Genomic DNA, 27,558 nt, shown 5'->3' on the forward strand with positions numbered 1-27,558 from the left:
AGCAAGTGATCTGATTTTCTAGCGGAGGAACGCAGTCAGAGAGAGAGGGAGTGCAGGCAAGTGTGAGAGAGAGCGAGAAAAAGAGAGAGGGGGAGAGAAAGAGACAGAGAGACAGAGAGGGGCTTCAGGTGCCAGTGCACTGAGAGCTGTGGATGCTGCAGGACTTCACGTCAGCCCGGCCGCTGCACTTTGGGGTCCCGCGGTGGGGGAGAGCTGAGGTGAGTCTGGGGGCTGCACGTGAACCCCGTCTACGTCTGCTCTGCCTGGCTTTCCTCCTGATTCATTACTACTGCCTCCTGTTGGCTGCAGCCACAGTGTGCATCAGCGCTGGCCACAGACACAACGCATTAGAGTTAGCCTTTTTCTTTGCACTGCGCTCCAATGTAGCAGACACATTGTACTGCTATGTACATCCCAGGGCTTCAGTGCTTCAGACTTCCTGCTGTGTCTCCAGCATACACACATACATACATGCATATGTACCTACATACTGTGTCATGTGTTCACATTACTAGGATACATTTATATTCTTTAGCATTTTTTAAAACAGTCACCAACAAAAGTAATTGCAAGTAGTGAGTTTCAAATAATGTCCGACATGCTGTCATGAAATTATTATGCAAGTCCTGGTCACAAAGAGCTATTTTAAACAAGTAGGATGGTGGCGTGTGACTGTGTGGGTGGGTTTGCGGGTGATAGTGCTTCTGTGTGTCTTTGTGGCTGTCTGTGTGTGCGTGCATGTGTGTGAATGTGTGTGTAAATGAGTGTGCGCACGTTCAAGTCTGTGTGTGTATATCTATGTGAGTGTGTGTGTGTGTGTTCAAGTCTGTGTGGGTGTGTGTATGTTTGTGTGTGTGTTTGTTTGAATATTTGTGTGTGTGTATACGTGTGTGTGTGTGTGTATATGTGTGTGTATGTGTGCGTGCGTGCGTGTGTGTGAGAGTGTGCGCACGCGCGTGTGTGTATGCTTATGTGTGGAGGACTCCATATAAGTGTGTGTGTGGTTATGGATGGAACTGCGGGTGTGACCTCAAATGGGGACATTGCAGAAAACCAGCCACTGATGTACAGTTTGAGTTTATGCCATCTAATGAGCCCCAAGAATCTCTCTTACATATCCTTCAACTATTTCCTACAACACTGTGGAAAGTTGACAGATACTATCAAACAGTCCTTACCTTGGTTTAAAGGAAATTTTTCTTGTAACATACAGCAAATTAGGAAAGAGCTGCCTATAGGTATATATACAAAAAGAGTTACCCAGGCTCTCTCACTTCATCTTTTGATTGTGGTGTGTAATTGTGTGCATAATTACTGTCTATACTGTGGGGGTGCAACCGTGGGCTGAGGAGAGTGAATCTGGCCCTAGAAGAGGGATTACACATCCAGCTGTAGATTATTTCTGTAAATTTCTCTACGTTTGCCCCCTTCACCCCAACAAATACACTCATGCTCACATAGACACACATGCAGACTTGTGAATGTGTGCACACACACACTCATACGCTGGCCCTCCCCCCCCACCCCCGAACACGCACACCTGATACAGACACATGTCACTGACAATGACATGCGCACAAACACACACGCACGCGCACACCTGTGGTGTCACTGTTATAGGAATGCCTCGTTAAGCTGCCTGGTGTTAACAGGTATGCCTGCGCCAGCCCCTCTCTCTGCAGACAAACGCTTCAGACAGCACACTCTGTCCCTGGCTCTGCCGCCCTCCCCCACCCCTGGCCTCCTCAAACAGCCCAGTTCTGCCTTTCTCACCGCTGACACATGCCCTACGCCCTCCTCTGTTATGCCTTCAAAAAGCGTGCTACGATGCCTTTACCTTGGCTGTCACCGAAGCTCTAGAATTTGTCATTCCATTTCTTTGCTTCTCCCCAATAATGTTCTCTTTCGGAAGGGCACATTTAAAATATAACGATGTTGTTACAGCTCATAAACATGACTATTTGTGAAGGAGGAGAAAGGGGAAGTATTTTACTTTAATATAATATGTGGTTACTGACCTAAAGAAATCAATCATGTTATTTCAGCTATCCGATGCATAGTTAGAATATAGCTAAGTTCACGGCAGGACAAATTCAGAATATTTAAGAAATGTTTAGTGGTAAATCTTTCCTGTACCCCATCCCCCAGTAACATTATCACACAATACCTCTCAACAAGCAGGAATCAGCTATATTCAACAAAGGACTTTTTCAGTCTAAACAATGTCTCTCATACAGCCATACAAATTGGAAGCATTTTAGAAAATTAAATCAATCCATTATGTTTATAATGCATAACTATCAAATTAACAAACATTTTTTTCTGACAAGGATAGTATGACCAGCATTTGTCCGTTTTACAATAAACACGACATAGTTTAGTTTAGAATATTTACATTCCTCAGTGGGTTTGTGATGAGTAAAATTCATTATGAATTTTAAAATATTGGATAAGATGAAACCATTGAGTTTACCAGTAACATTAGTTTTTAACACTATCAGAGCAATGTATTTAACCTGTGTGCAAACTCTCTTGTTATGTCTGGGTAAACTATTTACTCATGTTTTAGGGTAAACACCCATGTTCAGCAGATTTTAAAAACACTTTAATCTTGTTTGTCTTCAATCAAACATTATATTACTTTTGCACAGATTATTTGACAGTTAAAACCATACATACAGTGATCATAGCTCAGAAAGTAAAGCAAAGTCCTCATCTTTTTAACTTTTAAGAGTGGGCTTAGGAAATATGAAAGCATAGAGCATAATATCACCCTTTTCCCCCAGATGGAAATTCAGTAGAATTCATATCAAAGTATATGAATGTAAATGGACTGGACATTTCAATAAATTTGACCCTTCAAACTTGAATCTGACATAATACTGGCAAAGTTAATTATTCGGGTTTAATTACTTTTAAAAAACATAAAGAAAGAAAGAAAGAAAGAAATATGTTTATCTTAAAAATCCTTAATCTGCATTGACAAACACTTAACATTTAACTTAACACAGTGCTTAAAACACAACTTACATTGTCCTTCATTCAGTACAACCGTATAAAACCACCGCCAATGTACTTCATTTACCATAAATATAATAAAGCTGGCTAGCTAGATAGGTAGCGAAAGACATTTTAGTGATGTGTCACTCCACAGGCAGAAGCACACTTTGCTCAATGCAGTGAATCTACAGTAAGTACTTCTATGCAAAGCCTCAATGCCTATCTGACACACTAAAACAGTTAAGGCATCTAGCGTTGTCATGGTAACCCCCACAAAAGTTGAGTTTCAACTAAAGGCAGAGGCTGTGAATGGTCTCTAGAGCACACAGAATATACATACCAAATGTGCATACCTATTTATTTATTTATTTATTCATTTTAAGGAGAGCCGGCAGTCCACCCACTCCTTGCTATTTATTTCCTCAGTGATTAGATGGCAGAAAGCAGACAGGGTTACGGAGAGAGATGAGTTCACTGTACAGGCGAATCAAAGCCCCAGCCGCACGGAATTTGTACACAGGGAGTTAGAGAGTAGCTTCCCTTTGGACTGCCGCACCAAAATGTGGATATTATATCTTGTTTATTTATTTTAATAAAAAAAAATTCCAAATCAACAGACCACATTTGAAAGTTCTTCTAAAGTTCAATTCAGGACTATAGCTTACCTGTACCAGCAGGACCCCTCCATGCCAGTGCCAGCTTGTATCTCTCTCAGCAGCCCAAAGTTGGTGAATATGGAAGTGCAAGGCTGTAGCAACATATGTCAAATACCATGTAATACACATCATGAGCTCCGTTATAATTTAGTTCCAATTGACTAGGGATTAGTCTTTACACTGTGCTGCTTTAATTATTCAGTTCTTATGATAATAAACTTACATTGTCAGGACTTTTAATTGTTTTGGGGTGGATTCATTTGTTGGCTGCTTGTGGAATTCATGTTTCCTTATAAGCAGCCTTAACAGTACAGACTTACATACTCATTTGTGTGACAGATATGTGTTCCATTTCTTTTATTACATTCTTTAAACGCAATTATTTTAGAAACCATTTTATTCATATGACCATACAACTCACAGAACAGCAAAAAACAGGACCTTTTTTACTTTTTCATAAATTAATATAGTTTAACACTGTGCCACCATAAGAATTGTAAATTAAAATGTATACAATTTGTCACACCAATAAATGTGTATTATCGGAAGGCACGTTGTTGAGGGGACTTGTTATAATAATTTTAATGTCAGGGATTGCAAAAAAATTTTTTTTAACATCTATCTGCAGGCTACACAATCTTAGATAAGCTTGTGATATGAAGTAACATTCAAAAGCAAAGCTATGTTAGAAATTATATATATGAAATATGAAGCATTTACTGGAATTTCATTTCACGTATTGCTTCATTTCAGATCAGAAAGCACTTTGACGCCAAACACACACACGCACACATACAATTTGCCTACACTGTTAAAGCTTGCCAAAAGCATTTACACAAATCACAAATACACACACACACACACACACACACACATATATATATATATATATCCCTGTGTATTTCCTGCCTACACACCATTTCATGGTCAGTATAATGGTTCTGTCTGAATGATTGTGTTTTTTAGTATCCACAAACAGTAACTCCTATATAAATAGGAGAGTGCTGTTACTCTGTGGTTTATGTCACAAGGTAAAATCCTTTGTTCTTTCTGGAGGAGAAGGTAACAAAGGCAGTTAAATGCAAATTAATGAGATTTTTAATTCCAGTGTTTACTGTGCATTTTCTGTTGTCTCAGTATTGTGAAAATCGCATTACCTTTAAAAGTTTAACATATTTTAAAAGAAATAATAGACATTAGAAAATAAAATAGCAATTCAAATTAAATCATATACTAAACCATCCTTTCTTACACATTCCCACTTTGCTCATTATTATTATTATTATTATTATTATTACAACTTAAGCAAATCCTTGATTTTGCTGAAATTAACAAAACATTTTGTTCCACTTGAATGTATATGGTAATGCCCAACCACTCATTTTAATCTCATATGGAATTCCAGTACGCTCCTTTGAATATTCTTAAGTCTCACAGAAAAAAAACAAAATTGTTTTTATTGCGGTATCTGATTAAACATTTCTTCATAGATAAATAATTAACTTTCATTCCAAAAATATTAAAATGCTTATACTGTGTATAATGTGTATAAATCAAATATAAAACATTCAACTGAAAAATTTCCATTTCAACTATTATCCAGATTTTGAAACTGATAAGCAGACGTGCAAAATGAATACAAACATACCGCACAGGGAAAAACAGGAAAACAAGATATAAAAAGACAGAGAAAGGAATTTGCTGATTATAAGTTTGGATTTCGGTACACGGGTTGTTATGCTGAAATCAATCTCTCTCATTTTAAATTACAAGCAATTTTTTCTAAAGCAGTTAGATTTATGGAACACAAAGCATTACATTTTTTTTTCATGGCTTTTTGAACATATTTGCACACATATTTTTATCATAGATGTACATCTGTTGTCATATCGCATTCAATATTGCAGCGCTACATATTTATTGCCATAATGTGTTACTTACAGCAGCTGCATTATGTGCAATGTTAGCGTGTTATTAAAATGGTCGGGTGATCTGCCGTGTGCCGGAACAGAAGCAGGATTCAGCAGACAGAGTATGAACACATGCTGCATGGCGACTGCAACATTCTCGTGCTACGCTGCTCAGCCTATGCAGCCCCCCTCATTGCCATACATTCTAGTCATACAGAAAAGACAATGGATTAGCATATTCACATATGTTGTAGTCATATGGAACAAAAGCTGAATATAGCCGTGCACGCTGTTGTCATATAGGGCAGACTGAAGTCATATTCAAGTGCGCTGGAGCTATATGGAACAGACAAAGGCTTATAATATTCATGTACGCTGTAGTTACATGATGGAGCAGACAAAGACCTGTCATACTCACACACGGTGTAGTCACACAGCGGATGGCGCTCTCTCAGAGGGAGGAGATAAAACTGCTGTGACTATTTGCTGCATAGGGCAGAGAGGAGGGGGAGAATTTCATTTCTCATCCTTATTCTGTTACTGTTACTGCTATTTTTGTGCATGTGCACATTTAATAACATTTTTTTTTAAAACTGTGTCTTATTTGTTCACATTCTCATATGATCCTGTTTTTATTGGGGAATTCCCTGAAAATGACCAAAAACAAGAGCAATATATATGACCAAAACAGAAAACTGTGGTGAACACTGCGAGGCACTATGAGGCTTTGTCTAGTAGTTTGCTTTACAGCAGCAGTTTGCTTCCTACACATTGACTTGGATGCTGAAACATTCAGATTATGAAAAGCAAGTTAGTGAGAGAGTGAGATAGAGAGATAAATGGGGAGACAGGGAGGAAATGTGTGAGAAGAGGAGAAGATAAAAAGAAGAGGAGAGTGAGAAAATAGGGAATATTCATGCCGAGTGGAGACACACAGGCTGCCTGCTGTCTCACGACTTCCCGGTATTTTCTATGTTAAAACAGCAAAGCTGCCCCCATTCAGTATAATGGGACCATTAACATGTATTAATAATGCAGTGGGGGTAAATATCAGCAGTCGCTGCTCCCCTGGGGTGTGTAAAACAGATGTGCTATATCCTCTGCCTCTGACCATAAAGGGGGGGGGGGGATGCTGTGATGCTCCTTCCTTTCCTCTGACAAGAGCCTTTTACTGTAAGCACCTCAGCCTTTTAAAATGTACACCCAAGAACACAAGCACACACATATGCACACACTACATAGCATAGCCGTGTTGTGCAGTATGCGTATGAAACTGACCATGTGTACATTTGGAGGAATATACATGCGTTTGTTGAACTAACATGTATATATGCCTCTGAATGCACACACGCACATATGGTCTGTTTGTCTACTGAGTGCTTGTATGTCTACATGTTTGTTCAGAGTGTGCATTGACTGTATCACTGCACAGAACTGCGTATATAGTGGGCGTAGTTCCTCACAGTAGCAACGTAAAACATGTTCTCTGAGGATTGCTCGGTAGAATTACCACTTCTGTTATATATTCCTGCACATTCCTCTACAGAGAGAGAACAAGGAACATGTAGGAGGAGTTACGGAGGCAGTGGTGTGTGTGTGTGTGTGTGTGTGTGTGTGCGTGTGCATGTTCGTGTGTGTGTGTTCTTTATAATGAATGGTTTGCTCCAGGTGTCAGGGTGAACATGTTCATTGTCTGTTTTTTTCAGCCATGCCGTGATTCTGATATAAACAACTGCTTCTGTTGGCAAGAAAGGTACTTGATTAAATTTTTCTTTAGACATAGAAATATGAAAAGAGAAGCACTATCTGACTGTATTCGGATGTTTCTGTGATTTTGAAATGTAAGATTCTTGTAATTTTCAACGCAAATGCTGAAGTGTTCAATTGCATGATGCAGTTAGTAGATCAAAACTAAGAGGGCAAATTCAGGTGCTACCACCGATTAATCAACAGTGCGTGATGCTGAAAGGCATAAGATGTGCATAGTGATCAGATGCAGCTGCACATTTGTAAGAGGATGCAAAGAAATCAAGGCTTGTTAAATGTAAAAAGCGATGGATCTGGCTGTTGCAGTGAGAGAGACCCTATTTTACCCCGAGCGCTGGTTCTCTGAGCCTGTCTGGTACAGCTGCCACTTGTGTGGATATGCACCAGCACATTTCCATATCAAAGATGGAAGGGTACCAAAGGGCCTATTACAGACTGTAAATGTCTCCTAACGAGCCCGACATGGCTAATATTAGCTGCGGGCTGCTCTACAGTGATGACTAAGTGACAGAGGAAATGGCATGTCGACATCAACATTCATGTGCTATTTTTACACACCACCCTGCCATCCGAGTGCGTCCCTCTTGAGGGGAGGGGGTTGGTGGGATTGCAGTTGCTTTGTTTGATTTGCGCTGTGACTCCCGAAGCTAAGCTACCAACAGAACTTGAGTTAGAGGTGAAGAATACAGGGTCTGGGTATGGATACATTGTATATACAAAATCTGCAGTAAAATGCACCACAGCCTATGTAAATTGTAGTTGCCTTGCAGCATGCAGAAAGGATTACTTGGAATTATGGACCTTGGAGTTCAGCCAGCGCTAATATAAAGGTGCTGACCTTGCAACGAGACCATGTCCTGATTTCAAGAACAAAGCGGTGGACGTTTTGACAATTCAATATTGTTCCTCAGTTTTCTTAAGAATTAGAACAAATAAAGTACTTTGGGAAAATATGAGAAAAGTCAGACTGGCTGTCACTGAAACTGACTCTGAGAAAAAACAACACGGGAAATGTGAGATGGGCTCTGAAAATCGTTTAAAATATAGATATAGTCATCAGATCCGTGAGTTACAGGCGTCAGTGCCACTTTAGAATTGTTGCTATACCTTGTACCTGAGCCCAGCTTAACAAACTCCATATCAGAATTCCTGAGTAACTGAGGGAATGCTTGCATCCAAGGTTCTTCTGCAATATGGAATATGAAACACCTCAACTGTTTTCTTCTTTAGTCATGGTCTGCAGGGCATTATAGTGGTTATGAATCTGAGTCCGTAATCAGAAGAATGCTGGTTTGACTCCTCGAATCACCAGGGTTGTACACTTAAGCAAAGCATTTAACCCCAATTGCTACAATAAATGTCCAGCTGTACAAATGAATAATATATAAATTGTAAGTCACCTGGGATAAAGGCCTTCACTAAGCAAATAAATAATGCAACAATTATGTTACAGAGTGTGTCTACATGTCTGCAGTACAGCGGTTTGAGTGGCTGCGTCATTATCAGACATTTTGTGTCCAAATCTCAGTGTGTTCCCACAGAAGCATAAAAAAAGCATCTGCCTGTACAGAGGACATCCATGAAAACAACAACAGCGAAAATCTCATTTATGCTGTTATTGTGAAAACAGACATAAACATGCATAAAACATTTGTATAATGTTCTAAATCCTCTAAAACTTTCAAAAGAATTTCAAAATGAGCTCAGAATTCTAAATTCTGTAAATGTAGAGGGGTAGCAGCTGTGGTCAAAATTCTAATCTCGTAAATAGCACAAGACCTTACCTATATTTTGGTAGAAAAAGTACAAACCAGTCTTACTGCAGCTAGCTTCATGGAGCTTTACGTAGCCTACCAATGAGTTAGGTCACTGTTCATCCATGGTTAAAAATTGTTGATGTCAAGCTGATATGGAGTTGTGCTTGTTGTTTGCAGTTCAACTGAATCTTTGCTCATTTTATTTTTCTATGTACTCAGATGATTGGATTTTTACCCTGCTAGGTTTCAATTAGCCTCATGACGGAGTTGAAGCTATGTGGTAATAACTAAGGTGATATAGGAAACTATTCAATGTAATGTGCTTTTGTAAAACCCCTGCTAGTGTGGAAATACTGTGATGTTTGTACATATTTGGAGAGTGATACAATTTTTATTGTTCTGTACTCCAGCATGTTGTATTTGTAAAGAAACAATGAATATAAGGTTAAAATACAAAATCTATATTGGATTGTCCATGTAGGAATTACAACCTTTTTTCTGCATAGTTCCCCCACTTAGGGGACCATAAGTAATTGGAAAATAAAGTCATCATATGTAGTACTTGATAGCAAATCCTTTGCATTTGATGACTGCTTCAAGTACACGAGCCAAAGACATCATCAGACGCTGGGTATCTTCCCTGGTGATGCTCTGCCAGGCTGCAGCCATCTTTAGTTCCTGTTTCTGCAGTGATTTTTGCTTCAGTCTTGTCTTCAGGAAGTGAAATGCATGTTTAATTGGATTTGGATCAGATGATTGACTTGGCTAATCAAGAACATTCCACTTTTTGGCTCAACTCATTGGCTACTTTAACAGTGTCATTGTCCTGCTGCAAAGTGAAGTGCCATTAAATGGGTTTTGGGGCATTTGGTTGGATCTGAGCTACAGGTTTGCTACAGGTTAATACTCACTTCATCTGTCCATAAGTTACAAAACTCTACAGTTTTAATGTACTTTTTTTTTTTTTAGCAAACTCTAACCTGGCCATTATGTTCTTCAAAGAGAGCCCAAACAACAAAAATTGTGTCACTATCCAAATACTTATGGACTGTACTGTTGGTCCCCCACTGAAACATTTGGTTATCTTCCCATGACCAACATTTCCTAATTTGATCACTGGGTTAGTGAATGCAACCAGTTTGTGCTATCTGAAGAGGATAATTTATGCCAAGAAGAGGGACTGCCTCATTACTGCATCATGCAAAGCATTTCAGGCATTGGAGCGAGGCAGAAGATTGCAGAATCATTAATATGTTAATGAGCGCCCCCGCCCCCCCCGTGCTCCAGGGGACTTGGAGCCAGGATAGGAGAGGCCTTCTTTGGAGCAGCATTGTACAAACCTGCTGCATCACCAGTTTTAATTTTCAGCAGTGTTTTCACATTCAAATAGTTTATTATGGCCTTTTATGTGAAAATGTAAGTCATGCATGTAATTAACCACAACATTCAAATCCACAGGACATTTTTTTGGGGCAAATATAACACCCTGGTTTTATAGAAATATGCATTTTGAGCTCATGTGGGGGGTATCAAAGTAAAAAGTTAAATAATTCTGTTAATTCAAACCAATACAAATGCAAAATATTATTTACATGGCAGATAAATTATCAAACAGTTCTAAGAAGATGCTTTTACAGTATACAATTAGACATTCGTAAATGTGGTAAACTTATTTTAGTTTATTTTAATGGGACAAATAAAAAATTTAATTCAGTATCATATAAATGTACAGATGGGCAAGCACTCATATCTCACGTAATTCAATCAATAATTTGTTTTTTGTCTCACCAAGGACCACACATACTCACAAGAGATGCACTAAGTTACTTTATCTATGAATTAGATTTTCAGAGGCAATGATATATCAGATTTTTTATGTAAAAACAACATTTCTGTCACATCTCAAGCACCAATAACTAGATCAATTTGCCAATGTCCTTGAATGCCCTGTGCTGTGCATGTGAAATGTGTGGTCCTGAGGTTTTTAGACAATGCTGTGGTCTGTGAGTAGCTTGTGGTCCAGACTCTAGTCATATGCACCTGACACCAATGGGAATATTACAGCACACTTTGGGAGGGGCAATGGGGTTGAACTGTCCTTGAGGAATTTGAATATTAATGTACCTGCCCAGCTTTTGCCTGTTGCAGAGGCTATATGAAATTCATTTATATTATTATTTTGTCAAGAAATAAAATGCTCTGTCACACTCATGCTGTAAAAGAGGTGAATGTCAAGTGGACTGATTTATCCTGATCCTGCGGCTCTGTCCAGGTCAGTGTACCCACACTGATCCTGTAATTGCCAATGACTGCATCTGCAGGAAGCAGGATCAGTGTTTATCTCTAATAGATAAACACTGAATGCTTTGGAAAGTGATTAGGTTGAATTAGCATGGATTTGAAAGCAGACCGTATGGCCTATTCACAGACTAGAACAGCACCTTAACAGGGTAAAGCACCCAGCAACCCCTCATTGGCCTTTCTTAAGATAGCTCAGATAAAATACTTCTCTTTGCAGACACTTTTCTGATAAAATTTTACAAAATTTAATTTCTTATTTTCTGCTATTTCCTATTGTTCCCATAGAAACCATTACACAATGACTATTGTTTCTAAATTCTTTCTCAGCTGTTACAAAGGAAATGAAGCCCATGCCCAGCAAGAAAGTGAACAAACATTTTGCCTGTAGGCCCCTGGCCCATTTTTGGATGAATAATTATAATGAGATGACATCCTCTCGACCAGCATGTACACTGAAATAATTTCACACCCTGATGGTACCGGAAGGTTTTGGGAGCATTTTATGGTCTGACATTTTAAACCCCACATTTATCCTCTTCAGCAGCATTTAGTTCCATCTCATGAGTCCTCTTCCATGGGAGACATGGCTTAACACTCCAAGTCTGTATGACGTATAAGTAAGTCTGGTCTTATTTCTACAGGATTAGTTCAGATGTTCAAAAGAATATTTTTTCCTACAGGCTACAGGCTACAGAATCTTTACCACTAGTTTATACAGAGGTACATTTATTCTGTAAATAATTTCAAGTAACAAAATTTGTGTTTCTTGAGATTGTAATTTTATTCTACCTCTAGATTTTTGATCAGGCAGATAGTAAAAAAATCTCAGCTAATTTTACTGATGAATGCTGGTATCCTGCTTTTCAAATTACCATTATTTTTTCACACTCATATTAATCACCAACATTTATGTTAACAGCAGGATGTTTCAGGCAAGAAAGTGCTGAGCGAAGCAGAAATAAAATAGGAGTGTCATGCTGTGAAAAACCAAAAACTAGGAAATGTATATACAGCAAAGTCATTACATTTGCTAAATGTGATTCCCCCCCTACTCCAACACATCTAGCTTAGCTTTTATTTTCTCCCTCTCTGAAGCAGATTATGGTTAATGGTGAGTCCAGGCTTGCAGGAATGTTACTGGCAGATTAAAGGAGACATTCATTTAGTGACAGAACCTCGTAGCACAAAACGCAGACAATCCACTAAGAACATATCTCTTCTTCCCCACTCTTATTTTTCCTTATTTTAATTCTATCCATCTTGCTCTCCCTTCCATCTGTTTCTCTAGAAGCTATACACTCTGTGTCTGTCTTCAATTTCACTTTCTCTTCCCTCATCCCCTCTGTGTGGTTCACTCTTTACTTTCCCTGATATTTCATCCTACTTGTCCTAGTCCTTGTTCAATTTAGAGTCATGATAACATCTTTGAAAAGGTCTGTATCCCCAGTGGTGGATATTCCATTATCATGAGAACTCTGAGCAGGACACAGGTTCAGAATTTCTAATTAGCAAATCCAGGTGATTTTAACAAAATACTAGAGAGGACTTTCATTTTCTGAACCTGGATTTTCTACCTCAGGCTGTCAGTGATAAATCCTGGAGAACACAGTCAGTCCTCTGCAGCATGCGAACACCATTAGGACCATAAGTTGTCAAAAAATAAAAGAAACCCTTGAAATGTGAGCAAGTTTAAAGTTAAACTTGAGATTTTACTGCCACCTGGTTTTACTAATTACTTTACCTTCTTGCTTCAGGAAGTAAACTCATTAGTGAAATCAGGTGACGTAATGCATGGTTAGACGCAAATACATGTACCTAGAATTCAGTAGTCCCAATCTTAATCGCATATTATTGCCTATATAGTGTACAATTGTGGCAGTTGTAGTGAAAATATATTCTTTTATTATATTTCATAAAGCAATTATGAAATCCCTGCCTCTTCCCTCTTCCCTCTGTGTGTGTGTGTGTGTGTGTGTGTGTGCGTGCGTGTGCGTGTGCGTGTGCGTGTGCGTGTGCGTGTGCGTGTGCGTGTGCGCGTGTGCGTGTGTGTGTGTGTGTGTTTGTGAAGAGGTGGTCTATTGGTCTCTCTCACATAATAAAAACAAATAGTAAAACAAAGAGAGACTGGGTGGGAGAAAGAGAGAGGGGGAGAGAAAGCATGGCAAAAGGGTGAGGATGAGCCAGAATTCCAGTCTGGCTAATTTCCCTCCCCTCCCTTGTTGAATATTCACGCTTTTCTGTTTAGTTGGAGTTGCCACATTCATACACTCTTTCATCAGGCTGAAATCACCTCAGCTGAGGCCCTCATTTAAAAATAAAAAGTAAATGCTGTGTGTCGTTAATATTCATTTTCTTCTCACTAAGCTGGAAAGGATTCATGGATTACAGTCCAAAGCCTTTTATGTGACATAAAAGTGAATTATAATCACTGAGCATGACATGAAATGCATTGATAATGGCACATTTCATACTCCCAAGTGAGACAGACAACATTGCAAAAACAAGCAACGCAGCAGTGTTTTCTGTACTGCCTTGCTCTGTGCAGTGCAAGCAATAGTGCAAATTGCTGAAACTAAAAAAAAATAGTTATGGATGTGCATGTTAAAAATTGAAACCACAATCACTGTCATTTGGCTAGATGCTCAAAGCAACACCAATTTGTGCTAAGCACAGTAATATACAACTCACTCTGGGGTGTTAGTTCATATGAAACTAGTTCTAAATGATTTAAACATTAACTGAAATAAACCATAACTCTCTGAACTGTTTACTCAGAAGGCTGAGAACACAAAGCAGGCCTGTATAATTAATTAAACATTATTCCACAGGAAGTACATAGAGCCTGATAATGTGATATAAATAGAAATAAACACTAAACACATTTTACAACGCACGTTTTTAAGTTGCTATTTCGCATTATCATTTAAAGACATTAAATGATATCATCAATTTTCCTTCAACCAATAACTGAGCTGTACATTGGTTGCTTATTTACTGTTGACTCTGCAATCATGATAAATGCTACTGGCTGCCATTTTCCCCATTATTTCAAATATTTTCTAAGATTTTCCTACTTCCTTACTTACATTAAGAACCTAGTTTCATCTTTTCTAATGAAAATAGGAATTATCTTTGCATTAGTTATTTGCAGAGTCATTGATGTTTACTTCATGGACCAAAACATTGACTTTCAGTGAGTCAACACTGTGGGTTGATTCCAAGATTTAATCTAAATAAATGATATTCCATGATGTTTCAGTTCACAAATCATGTGTTGTGTAAATGAAGAGAAAAAGACATAGAACCCATTCATGCTTTTCTCATCGATTCCAGGTTAACAGAATTGCCATGAATGTCTGTACAGAGTACAACCTTGCTCTCCATTCTGACTTTGCCAATAACCTTACAGAATAACTTCCATGAATCTTGCACTAAATGGTAGAATTAAATTATATTGTTTAAAATGCCTTGCAGACTCACAGTGAGTATGTTTAGAACATCAAGTCAAGCAAGCTCACATCAGGAAGAAGTTTTTATTTTTCCATTATGTAAAAAGGAATTGAAAAATATCCATATTGCTTTGTTTCATTTTAAGGGCCTTCGTTTCGGATCAGGCACAGAGTGTGCAGGGACTGTATTCTACATGACAGTGCAATTGTTCATTAATAATCATGAAGGCTTGTTGCCGGCATATGGTTGTGACATGAAAAAACTGGTTTAGTATTTGCTTGTAAATGGAGATGAATACTGGCATGCATAACTCATTCAATCAGATTTTCTCTTTAACTTTTAGTCAGATTTAATATTTATTAGTTTATTATAAATATATGTTATTCATAAAGGTGCTCAAAATAATTTGCATCAGTCGGGAGGGGTTGGGGTGGGGTGGGGTTAAAGAATTTATTTCAGCTCAAAGGTTAATGCCAGTCATGCAAAAATAAAAGGATCAAACAGAAATCAATAAAATATTTCATAGTGAAATACATAACTACTGTAGAATTGTAACCACCAACTGTGATAATATGTGGATCGGTAGCAAAGACTGTGATACAGGACAGGTTGTATTTTTGGCATATAATTTTAACTGTTGTTGACAATAAGTATGACTCTGCTAGTTACTTGAAGATGTTTCTTAAAGTACTTCCAAAAATATCCAGCTGTGTGTGTCAATAAATGTGAAATATTTGTTGTGGCACAGGTTCAAGTGTAATTTGATGATCTTAATTTGATACACGTTTGTAGATAGTTAGGCCTCAACCTGAGGATAGTGTGACAATGCCCAGTGCTTTTTTTTGGGCATATCACCGACCTCTTTTCTCTAGTACATATATATATATATATATATATATATATATTCTTGAATTGACTGAAAATGGGATACTATGAGGAATTTAGTTTGTAATTATTATTTGCTGTTACCATTATTTTCTATTTCTTTCAATGTTTATGGCATAGGGTATCAATTAATTTGAGTAAATAAATACTGGCATGAAACCAGTTATTATGAGTTACACATTAGAAACAGCTATTTTTGCCTTAGTACATTTTAAAAATGATTACTATAATTTTTTGAATTAGTTTTTTCATTTCATCTGTCATTTTATCGTCATCTTCATTTTATCCCTTTCTTGTTGGCCATTTAATTTGTGCAAAATCCTTTTTTTTCCAAAACAAAAGGTAATGGTAAAGAAACTGGAGCTTTAATGAGGCCATTACTAGCCCTGCCTTCATTATGCCCCTTTGTGTCCTGTTTCCACAATAGTGATGGGACTCCCATGTTCACCTCTCAGATACCAGTTTAATGTGTCTGTGTCGGCCCACCAGCCCAAACGTACTTTCATTTTATTACTGATTTTATCATTTAATGCACCTTGTAATGAATTAAACGACCTCTGTCTAGTTGCCCAAAGGTGTTTGCCTCCAATTAAGTTATTCGTTATTGCAGAGAAACAGGCCATAGCTCACAACCATGAACTACAGATGAAACTCAACTAATTGAGAAGGAAAGAAAATTATTCAGTAATGAAGTTGGTCATGCTCCACAGATATTACATTTTAAAGAAGTATCATCATAAGGATATGTTTCATGGAGACACAATGACACAATTTTTAGATGATGGAAGAAGATGATAATCAGAAGCTGAACAATGGGTGACCGTTTAGGCTTCCTGCTATCTGTGGCACAGCATTAGACACAAGCTGCATGAAAGGGCCACACTGGTGTTTATGTGCGCTTTATCGCAGTGCATCTCCTAGTGTCAAAGGTGATAGCCAAAGCAAAAGCGGTAAGGCTAGGCTTACAAAACAGAATTTCTTTGTGCAGGCCCTGAAGATTCCCCTCCACAAGAGAATCATTAAAAGCAATTATCACCCTAATTTCAACATAATGAGGGGTGATACTGCACACCCCCCGCCCTCCCCCCTACCCACCCACGCCACCTTACACACACACGCACTCATGTATACAGCACACTTTCACTTCAAAAAGGATTGTGGGAACAATTCCAGGTTCTTGCGTTTTACTCAGATCGGTGACAAAGCCTTAATTAATCTCTGGCGTTAATGTCACTTGTAGCTGTTCTGTGGCTAATGCTGTGCTCTGCGTAAGAGGGGTGAGGAGCATGTACAGAGTGCTCTCATCTCTTCTTCACCCGTCCCTCCTCTCCCTGCCTCATAGCTCTTTAATAAAGAGTTCAGCCGGCCTCTGATCCTGCCTGAAAGGCACAGAGGGCTCAGGGAGAAAGCCTACGGTCTTCGTGGGTGATATCTATTTAAACCATCTGATTAGCACAACAATGGAGTCGCAGTCTACCGGCACACGCCAACCCCTCTCTCCCACAGGCACCACCACCATTGTCAGAACCCCACATCAACAAACGCACTGGCCTCGCCATTCTGAGCATCTCTAATGAGCTGGCAGTCCGGAGTTTTTATAACGTTTCCCATATTTCCACACAAATCTTGCATTTTCAGATCTGCACATAATACATTATTCACAAGTGCGGCAGACGCTCTTATAATACAGATTACACTGAAAGTACTTGCCATTTATTCACCTCGGATCTACATTAAGTAGGTTAAGTACCTTTCCCAAAGTCACAACAATTTATACATTCCTACTTGCAACAAGAACTTGCAACTTTCTGGTTTTAAACCAAATTCCCTGACTTTACCACTTGGACACGGGAAACTGGTAGAAGATTAGGTGACGTGTGGTGAGAGAATTGGCTTCATCATCAGTGCTGCATCGACATAAAGTCATAACATAGTGTCTACTGAGCTATTAGAGGGTTGCAGGTTGCCAGAATTCCCCACTAAAATGTGGATTGATCTTTCAAATACAACGCTGTTGAAATAATTATATTCCGCAATACACAGCAATATAGGCTTAGGAAAGGTATCCTGGTTACATTATTTAAGTAATGTAATGCTATAACTTTCTTCATTTCCCTCTTCCCCACTTTCATCTGAAGTTTGTTTATAGCACAGAGGAATTGAGAGTCCTGGCTGCTGTATTGCTGCATGCAAATATGTCAGTAGACATCCCATCAATGTATGTTAACCACAAAATCAGTCACTTATAAAGAATTGCTAAATACTGTAAAAGCACACATGACCAATAATTGTAACAACTTGTTGCGGAAATTAATGGAACACAGAGGTAACATGGGATCTGCAGAAGTGCGGTGGCCAAGCAGTTGCTAAATAAATGACGAAATCACTTTGCTTAGATGTTGGCTGTAATCCTTATGAGGAGATTTTGAAAAACAGTATATATTGCTAATAAATGTAATGTAGAGGGCAGTAGAAATTAACCCGTCCAAATATGCATTGACAAAATCCTGTTTCCTCAGGTTGGACACAAGAAGACACAAAAAAGGCTAAAGAATAGAGATGGAGACTAAAAGCCATCCAGGAGAGGTAGACCTGTCTTTCCAAATTGTTGTAATTACCTAAAATCCCAACATTGTCTTGTGAATCTTTGATTTGCAAGCTTTCTGTGTTAATAGGTCCTTTAGATTTTTATTTTCAAGCCAAATGATTAACATGCTTTTTCACAGATATGATTGTTCTGTTTGCCAGAGAGAGTCATACAGGTTGCTTGCCTCTTTATTGTATAGAGCCTTTCTAACTCTGTACCATCTGTCAAACAACATAAGCTCCACCTTTTAAATTGTAGTTTATAGATATATTTTTGGAATGATTTTTTTTTACTAAATATATTTTCTTGTCTTTTGGCAGAGGTAGAGTCTGTGACTTCAGTGGCCTCTAAGGCAGATATAATATGAGCTACAGTGGAGTTGAGAGTTTAGAAGCAAAAGAAAGACAGACATGCTACTGTGGCGTGGAGTGAGAAAAGGCAGTTAGAGGTGCTGACAGGAGATGGTGCTTGGTGGGGGGTGCACAATAACACAGATCTGCAACAAAGGCTGCTGCTTCAGTCCATGCGTTTTCAGACACTGCTGGGAGAATGTGGGTCTATCGGATGAGTGCTCAAGACTGGGGTATGCCCAGAGGAACTGATTAAGATGTGGGAAGATTCGGCCCAGTGATTCGTCACTGGATTTGTCCCACGTCAAAAGAACAGACTGTGTTTCACCCTCTACTACAACTGTTAAAGCTGTTAATTATCTCCCTTCCCGTTTCTTTTCATTTTAATCACTATCACTGCTTTTTTTTATTTTAAATTATTCAGTTTCGTCCTCCCTCTTTAAAGTATTTACAGAAATTACTGTAAACAGCAAAACAAAAGCAATTCAAATAAAAAAGACACATCTGTTTGATCTCAGCTGAATTCAACAGACGCATGTAACACCTATAAATGCCAATAAACAAGCACAGCAGAACAAAGCTGCTTTAATTTCAGTTCCATGCAATTCCCAATGACTTCTACCCTGTGAGATTACATATCCAGACACAACCTAATAGCCATTAGAAATACCCACACCGTGCCACTGTAGCCACATACAAATAGCTACAGTATACTACATAATATGTTACATTTGAACCGAAAATGTTTTGTGTACTTGAAAAGTACTGTTGTTTAAAAAAAATTATACAAACATAAATACATATATGCAATATTTCAATAATTAGCATGCTGTATGAGAAACATTGATTTGCGGGTGTGAATGCTAATTTTCCAGTCATATGCTGAAATGGATTATTGAAGCCAGGAGGTAATGCTGTATAAGAAATACGTAATTCTTAATCATTTTCCCAGCTGTTTCTGAGGAGCAAACTTCTTGTTTCCACTGATGCCGGCACTGGGACCATGTTTTTAAAAAATGCATCGGGCCACATACATGAGTCATGATGTCACTATGTAGTCTGTTTCATTACAGTGCAATGTGGATGAGATGTGCATTTGGGAAAACAAAAAAATGACCCAGAAATACATAATCAAAAGGATGTGAGTGCTTAGGGCCCAAAGGCAGTGATTGGGATGTGGAGAACATTATGTGCACGTTTCAGAAAGCTCCCTTCCTTGTCCTAGGCATACAGCTAGGCTCAGTTCTTGCCCTGGAGCTGTTGCTAAAATGCCGTGGTATTGTAAAACCCAAATATTTGTCCTTATGATTAAAATATAAGCAGAACTGAACTCACCCCAATTCAGACTTTAACAACACTTGACTTGAGCGTTGCTGAAGGACATAACATCAGCACGGCCTACAATTTTGCCTATCTGTCTGATTCACTGTTGCTTGATGCCCTCTTCAGGTCATCGATTTAAGGATAGAAGTGGGTCCTCCATGTTGATCTGAACCATGCAATCACAGCTCTGTAATCTACTCATGGTCTGCACTGACGGCCTAATTGTCGGTGATTTCTGAAGACAGACCTTATGTCATGTAACAACTAGTGAAGAGATGTGGATTTGCAGACTCCAAACTTTCAATGAGGTGAATCTCAGTCTGAAGTTTACCACATGCAAGCTAGGGACTCCCAATCACAAGACTGATGCCTGTGAGCTGGTAAAAGGCAAGACAAATCTTAGCACTTAAAATACACAAACAAGCACAATTCCCCATGTAGCTCAGGGATCTGATGATTCGGTGTGCTTTCACTTTCATAGAACTGTATGATAAATATCCTCAGATACAGTATGTATTGATCCACTGGACTCTTCCTGAGATGCATAAGAGCTATAAGATTGTCTGGGGCATGTGACAGAAGGAATCTCATTAGAAGCAGAGGCTTCCTTTTATCCATGTAAGCAAACTCTTTATTGTTCACATTGTGTCTGGTCAGCACAGCTGTCTAAAGCAAGGATCTGTCCATCAGCACTAAAACCCATCGCTCTCTGAGAGGGGGTGCTGGGACAGAGCCAATGAAATGGCAGATGTAGGAAGGGTAATTTCCCAGAGAGCTTAAATTGCACTGTAAATGAATTATTGTTTAAGAGTGCATCTAGAGAAAGAGCAAACTCCACTTTTCTCACAGAGTGCAATCTGTTTTCAGCAATTGTGTTTCTTAATTTTGTTTTTTATTTTGCATTTTCCATCATATTCATTAATACATATTCATGCCATACCCAGGAATTGACCCTGTAATCTTATGAGTATTATCACTTCTCTTAAACCACTAAAGTACACTGCCACATCTTTCACTGGGATGTATTTGAGACCATAGACAACCTCAACACTGGAATTGTAATACAGTAGCTGCAGTACATGGTGGAATAATGGATGAGTCACAGGTCTCACATCTCTGAAGGAGTCATAAATTCACTCCTGCTAGTATCCAAGTAGGATTTCACCATTTGTTTTTCCTTTAACTAAATTAAAGAGTGTAAATCAAATTAATGGCCTTGATTCAAGCATTTTTTCTAAACTATAAATGAAAATTATTTTTTCCTTCAGTTTTGGCAAACCACTTAGGATAATTGCTGAATTTGGGAAAAAATGACAACTGAAAATTGGGTTCCACCAATAAACAGCTGTTAAATCAATGGCAAGTTTCAAAGTCTTAGTGAAATGTATTTTTTTCTGATGCTGTCTCTAAATACCTTCTTTAAAAATAAAAAATAAAATGTTACTGAAAATCTGCATTTTATTGAAACTCGGAAGAAATATACCCAAAAGTTCACCCCCATAAACATTTTGAAAAGTGTTGAAAGGCTATAGGAAAGATATCAGTTTTAAAAAATGAAATACCATCTGATCTTTACTATGTGGTATAATTCTGCTCAGGTTGCCTCACTGCAGTGCTGTATTATTTTCCACACGAGGATGGGCTGGGGATTGCTGCATTGACTGCATGCGCAAAAAGACACAGACTTATTTTCATGGCTCAGTGCTACACGGTTACTGTGCAAATTCACTAAACTTTATAGTACGTGGAAAACCCACTGAATGGTATGGACCATCCAGATGATTTAAAGATCAATAAATCTCTGCTGCATCTACAAAAAAACTTATCCAACAAAAGTTCAGTCTCCATTGAGATTTGTTACATCTGGCACATTAGCGCACCATAAATTATGGACAGAACTGGGAAATCCTGAAGCAGAAAACGGCCGAGGCTGTGAATAAGCTGGGCCTTTCTTCCCTGTGCCATTGCTAAAGCAGTTTGACAGAAGCCGCTGTGAAGCACCCTCTCTGCCTCCAAAACAAGACAATGGCCGGCTGCTGTTCTGATGTACCCCGGGGAAGCGAAGCGACTAGACGCCTGCATCCCCAAGACGCGTGGCTGTTTATCCCCACAGCGTTGCTCTGCCAATTAAATGCTGTGACATTGTTCCTCTGAAGGACACTGGCGACCAGCCAGTCCCTCACCCACCTCCCGCTCGCCCCCCGAGCCGTTTAATTGAAACCGTAAAGAAGTTCTTGGCACAAAAGCCCTTATGTGGGCTTTGTTGCAATTAGGTTGACCAGAAAGGGCAACGGAGCTGATAAAACAGGATTAGAAGAAATGTATTGGTCGGATATTATATGCTGTGTGACATGTTCAATGGTGGAGGAATTAGTTTGGATTGACCTGTAAGGGGATAAAGACAGAGCAGGCAAAAGGACAAAACGGCAGGATAATAGGGTCATAGAAGTGAAAGGGCGGAGTGTTCTTACTCAAAAAAAGGGGGAAAAAATCACCTCTTACATTTACTCTAGTTTTCGTTGCAGTGAGTGGTCCTGTTCTGAAAAAGCAGACAGGGAACATCAGGGCTTCTTCTCCCAGGCCAGTCACTGCTCAATGACCATGTAGATAATCCACACATTATATACCTCTGTATACATTAAGTTTAAACTCTTAAGAAAGAGATTACTGATAAAACCCTTGTAATTGTCTTTTTTCACCAAGGTATTTTGGGTATTTCAACACAGACAACAGGTTAAAATATATTGTTGAAAAGAACTGTCTCAGAATGTATTTCATTGTGAGTTTGGTAGGTCCATTGGTCTCATCCATGCATTCAATGACAGTTGCAAATTTATTTAGCCTTTGGTTTTGCTTACCAACTGCAGCTAGGGAGTTCCTGAAAACATTTAACCCAGTCGCCCTGTGACAGTTAGCCGTGAAGGTGGTTGTATGCTGGGTGATAGTGAAGTCACAGGGAACAGGAGTCAAACAACAAACGGCATCTATAGGGGAGGTAAACACTTCCTCACTCCCATATAGTTCCTTTTTAGGAGACTGAGGAGGAAGGTACAGTCTGTAGGGCTTTTTTGTTTTTTTGGTTCTGTGGAGACTTACTCAGGTTGAGTAGTGATTGTATTTTCTTGCCTGGCTAAAGGGCATAGAAAACAAGTAAACAAAGAGCAGTTTTTCACAGTATGCAAATTGTGGAGGGTCTGTTCTGGAATTATCACTGGTATCACATTTTCACAGAATGGAATAATTTGAATGAGGTCTTCTCTCATTGGTGAAGCAAAGCTGGTGGCATACTATTCCCCAGAGCCACTGTATCTCAGATATCGGTACAGTGTGATGTGCTATTGTTCATAGGAAGGCTCTCGCTCACTGAAACCCCACAAGCAAAGGCAAGGAGAAAACAAAGAGAGCTCTGTGATATACCACTATTCTCATTCATCACAGCTCTCTTACAACATGCTTCATACTGAAAGACTGGAAAACTTCACCCTCTGGCATCTCCAGCTTCAGATCCAAAGCTTTGTTAATGACACTGTTGCAGCTTGGAGAAATGTCTATGTCAAATCACAAAGTGCACAGCACGTATTACTTAGTTCAGCAAGATATCAATTTAGCTTTTTAAAAAAATTTTTTTTACCTTTTTGGATACTACAAAAGTTAAGCTCTTCAACAGATTAAGCAGTTTATTAAAAATAAATAAATATTCATGGATTAGAGCTTACTCTTTTGCATATAACATCATTGTAACTGTCCATTTTAATCCGCAGCTATTTCACAGGCAAAGTAAGTGCTTAAATCCCCTTGGCTCTCAGCGGAAAAAATGAATTGGAAAAGGTGGGGCTCATGAAGAAGTGGCAGGGGGATTATGGGTACCTGTCTATCGCCGTGGTAACAGTAGTGCACCTGAGACCCTGGAGCTCCCTGAAACCCCTGGGGTTGGTGGACTTACTGTTCAAAAAGGGTCCCCTTTTCTTTCTGAATGTGCAGAGAGTCCCTGCCATAATCTTCTGTTTCACAGCTGTGGGTTCAGCCCTTGTGGTTGAACACCACAGAGCCTTTGTCGCAGACAGCTAAGCCAGTCAGCTGGGAATATGGACCTGCAGTGGAAGTTTTCTGAAGATAAACTGTCCTCTTTGTGTTTGCTGTGATGCTGCTTTCGCTACCTAAACTATTGGGTCTATATCCCATACCTGCCTTAATAATAGTATAATAGAAATAATTTTCTGGCAGTATATGTACGTATGCTATATGTAAATTAACTTTGGGGCCTAGAACGTATAACACAAGAAAAGACTTTGCTGACCTGCTGCGTGATAAACAGACTGTGACAGGAAACCAACCATTCTGTTTGCCCTGAGCAGAACAGGTCTTCACCTTATGGCTGTGAAGCTTGTCTTCCCCTGTACTTGTCCCTCTACCTTCTCTCCATATCTTAAAAAGTACTATGGGGGTGGTAAGAGTTAGCTGAGTTGTTTGAATGAGGGGAGATGACAGCTTCCTGGCAGAGTAAAGTCAAACCTTTCTCAGAAGGGTTATCTGAGTGCTAGATCAATCTTTTATGTCTACAAAATAAATAAATAAATATGAAATTCACTGAATAAATGTTCAGCAGCTAACATTAACTCATTATGGAAGGACTATAACTTTCTGAGGATCTATGCAACTGTTCTTCATAGCAGAATTCTCTACCTTATTGGCCAAACACTGACCACAGCTGTGTTTATTTTAGGCAGATACAACCTAACCTGGTTTCTAAAAGTGACCAAGCAAAACTTGGGCTGAACACTGAAGAAGGGCATATTATTTTCTGCTTATGCACCTATATATGCAGGGGAGTAAGGAGTACACATTCGTCTTTGTATTTTGCTAAATACTTATGATTACTAACATTTCAATATTACATGCCTTCATCAGGGAATTGTCCGGGTCCCTCCTTTGAAACTGTTCTGTTGTTTTACTTTGCATGCAGTGTTCATGACCAATCACATTTATCATTCAACCATCAGTCACCTAAATAGTCCAGACGGCCTCCATAACGGCCTCCATGCTTGGAACTGATGTCTGTGAACTAATAAAATGCCCTTCTGCAAACAAGTTACCACAGACACTGTCTCTATCAACAGACCACCTGCTGGTAGTTTTCTCATTCAACTCTCCAGTCCAAATCACTGTGAACCTGGGTTTTTATTCTGAGCTCAGTCTATTCTAACATTGTAAGGAATTGACAGCTGTGCATTTTGTAATGTTCAAGTAGTTATTTTCAAGGTATTCTCTACTGTAGGGATATACATCCCCTGTCATCTATGTCTGCAGTTCATTAGGTTTTCCTGCTCTATTCTTAAGCGCATTACACTCAGAACTCGGAAGTGATGCTGCACTGAGGCAATTGCGGCCATGAGGAGTTTATTGAGTCAGTGTGCTTAAGTGCCCGAGCAGAATGAAATCCTGCAGACATTGTGGCTCAAGAGGACAGGTTGCTCCACTGTATTCTTGCTTATTTTTCTATGGCCTTGTAACAGTTGATGGATGCAGGAAGAGAAATGTTGGCATCTTCTCTTAAATCAGCAGGTTTACTCACACTGAACAGTGTACAGTTACTGGTGTTCTGTGGCCTCAGCTGACCTGATCTGTGCATCGACTCTCTTCACAGCTGCACTCAAGTCCTGAGAGCAGAGGACAGAATCCACGAGAGGGGAAGAACCACATCCAGCAGGAAAGATGGGCCAACTGGGGCAAGGCAACTATGGTGGAGTGAGGCAGCTGGTGTTGTGAATCAGGCCGCCATAGTGTTGGGCACGGCTACTTCACAACACCAGGGTCTCACCTCATCCCATGCAACTGTATCCATACCAAGACTACACCGCCCCCCTCCCCCCAAACTTCATCCATGCATAAAGAAACTGTACCCACATTACTCCCACTTCACAAAACCCCACCTCAAAACTTCATCCACACACAAACACCCCTCCCACGCTACTCCCGCTCCACAAAACCCCCAAATCTCAACAATAAACCTAATGGCATGGCTTTGTGAGCAACATCAATCAATCCCTTTTTGTTAATATTACTTAGTAATATTAATATTTATCATAACTTATTTCAAACATCTTAAACATTTGGATATGTACTGGATCAGGTCAGGCTACATGTGTTCAACAGCCATGTCCCACCAGGGATCCAAATTTATAGCCTTTCAGGAACAAAATTAACCAGTCTTTTGAGTAGTATGAGTCAGGGTCTGACTAGGTGTTCTCAGTTCTCTAGCATTATGTCTGCTGTTCCCTGATGTCAGGACTAACTTTAAGATAGCTGACTACTCCTGTATCTGTAACAGCATCTGATGGCTATGGAATTCCTACGAGCTAATGACCATATTAAAATTGTTAGTATTTCAAGAAGGCTGCTACACTGAAACATAAAAACGTATACCCAGAAATAACCAGATAATATGCTCGTAAAAAGATTCTTCATAGCTTCATGATACATGTTATGCATAAAACTGAATTTTATTATTATCTAAACACTCCTATTTCCTATTTCAAATACAAAACACAGCTAAAATGCCTTTAGAAAAATATTTAGGACAAAGATAAGGTCAGCACTGTTTTCATCTTGGTTATAGCCGTACAAAATCAGGTTTATGTTTAATGAACAGGGTGTTTCATCACAACCTTGAGCCTGTACACTCACTCAGATGTATTAGCTTGAAATTTTTTAATTATTTTGTCCTTTGTTAATATACAATAGTTTGAAATGGAGATATTATTCACTGCTACATTTCACATTACACATCATTCATTTAATTCAATTTATGCTTGTCACATGTAATACTTTTAATATGTATATGTTGATATATGATATATTTAACTAATTTTTTCATAAACATATTTTTGACTGAGATGCAGAAATTGGTTGTACAAGTGATGACTGAATGTCTGTTATGCCTGAAATAATTACTGAATAAACTCTTAAATCAACTCATTCATGATGATCTGAAGTTTGATGTGAAGCACATCACAGTAAAGCAGGGGACTATTCACCACCATCAATATGCAGCCCTCATATGGGTGATGGGCAGAAGCCATTTTGTGGTAAAACTAAGGTAAACAGGCAGAGAATTACTATGCCAGTTAAACTGAAGGTGATTAGATGATCGGGTTTGGATTTTTTCCAGGACAGCTGGGACCCCAAATTCTTTGCAAGAGGTATCATGACAGCTTTAATGACCATGGTCAGTTAGTACCTTGCCTTAAAAGATGGCTTCTTCCCTTCTCACCCCCTTCTGGCCAACCAATGTGACTTCCAGGTTTTTATAGGAATAAAAAGAGCATTTAAAAAAGATGTACTTTTACTTTTACAAACATGGGATAACAATAGCTCCAATAATAGCTGCCATCTCTTTTCATAAATATGTTAAGAATTATTTCAGCAAATTACTGGAGATGGTGAAGGTGAATGAAAGGTCACTTGAAAGGACCATTTAAAAAAAATTTTTTTTACAGATTCCAGAAAGGAACTTCATAGAGAACAGTACTAGTGACATGTTTATACCTGTAATGCAACGTTTAAACATATCTG

The 27,558-nt window shown here is 38.9% G+C and overlaps 1 long non-coding RNA gene across 2 annotated transcripts; it reads left to right on the top strand.

Annotated features, from left to right (window-relative positions):
* Positions 1-25,736, top strand: LOC118211720. 2 transcript variants are annotated; one of them, XR_004762071.1, is made up of 3 exons: positions 1-218; positions 18,246-18,312; positions 25,631-25,736. It is a non-coding gene; the product is annotated as an uncharacterized LOC118211720 (long non-coding RNA). The 2 variants fall into 2 exon arrangements; XR_004762072.1 differs by lacking the exon at positions 25,631-25,736 and adding an exon at positions 18,634-19,045.
* Positions 25,737-27,558: the final 1,822 nt, after the last annotated feature.

Source organism: Anguilla anguilla, chromosome 1 (assembly GCF_013347855.1).
Source record: "Anguilla anguilla isolate fAngAng1 chromosome 1, fAngAng1.pri, whole genome shotgun sequence".
In the NCBI taxonomy this organism is placed as follows: domain Eukaryota; kingdom Metazoa; phylum Chordata; class Actinopteri; order Anguilliformes; family Anguillidae; genus Anguilla; species Anguilla anguilla.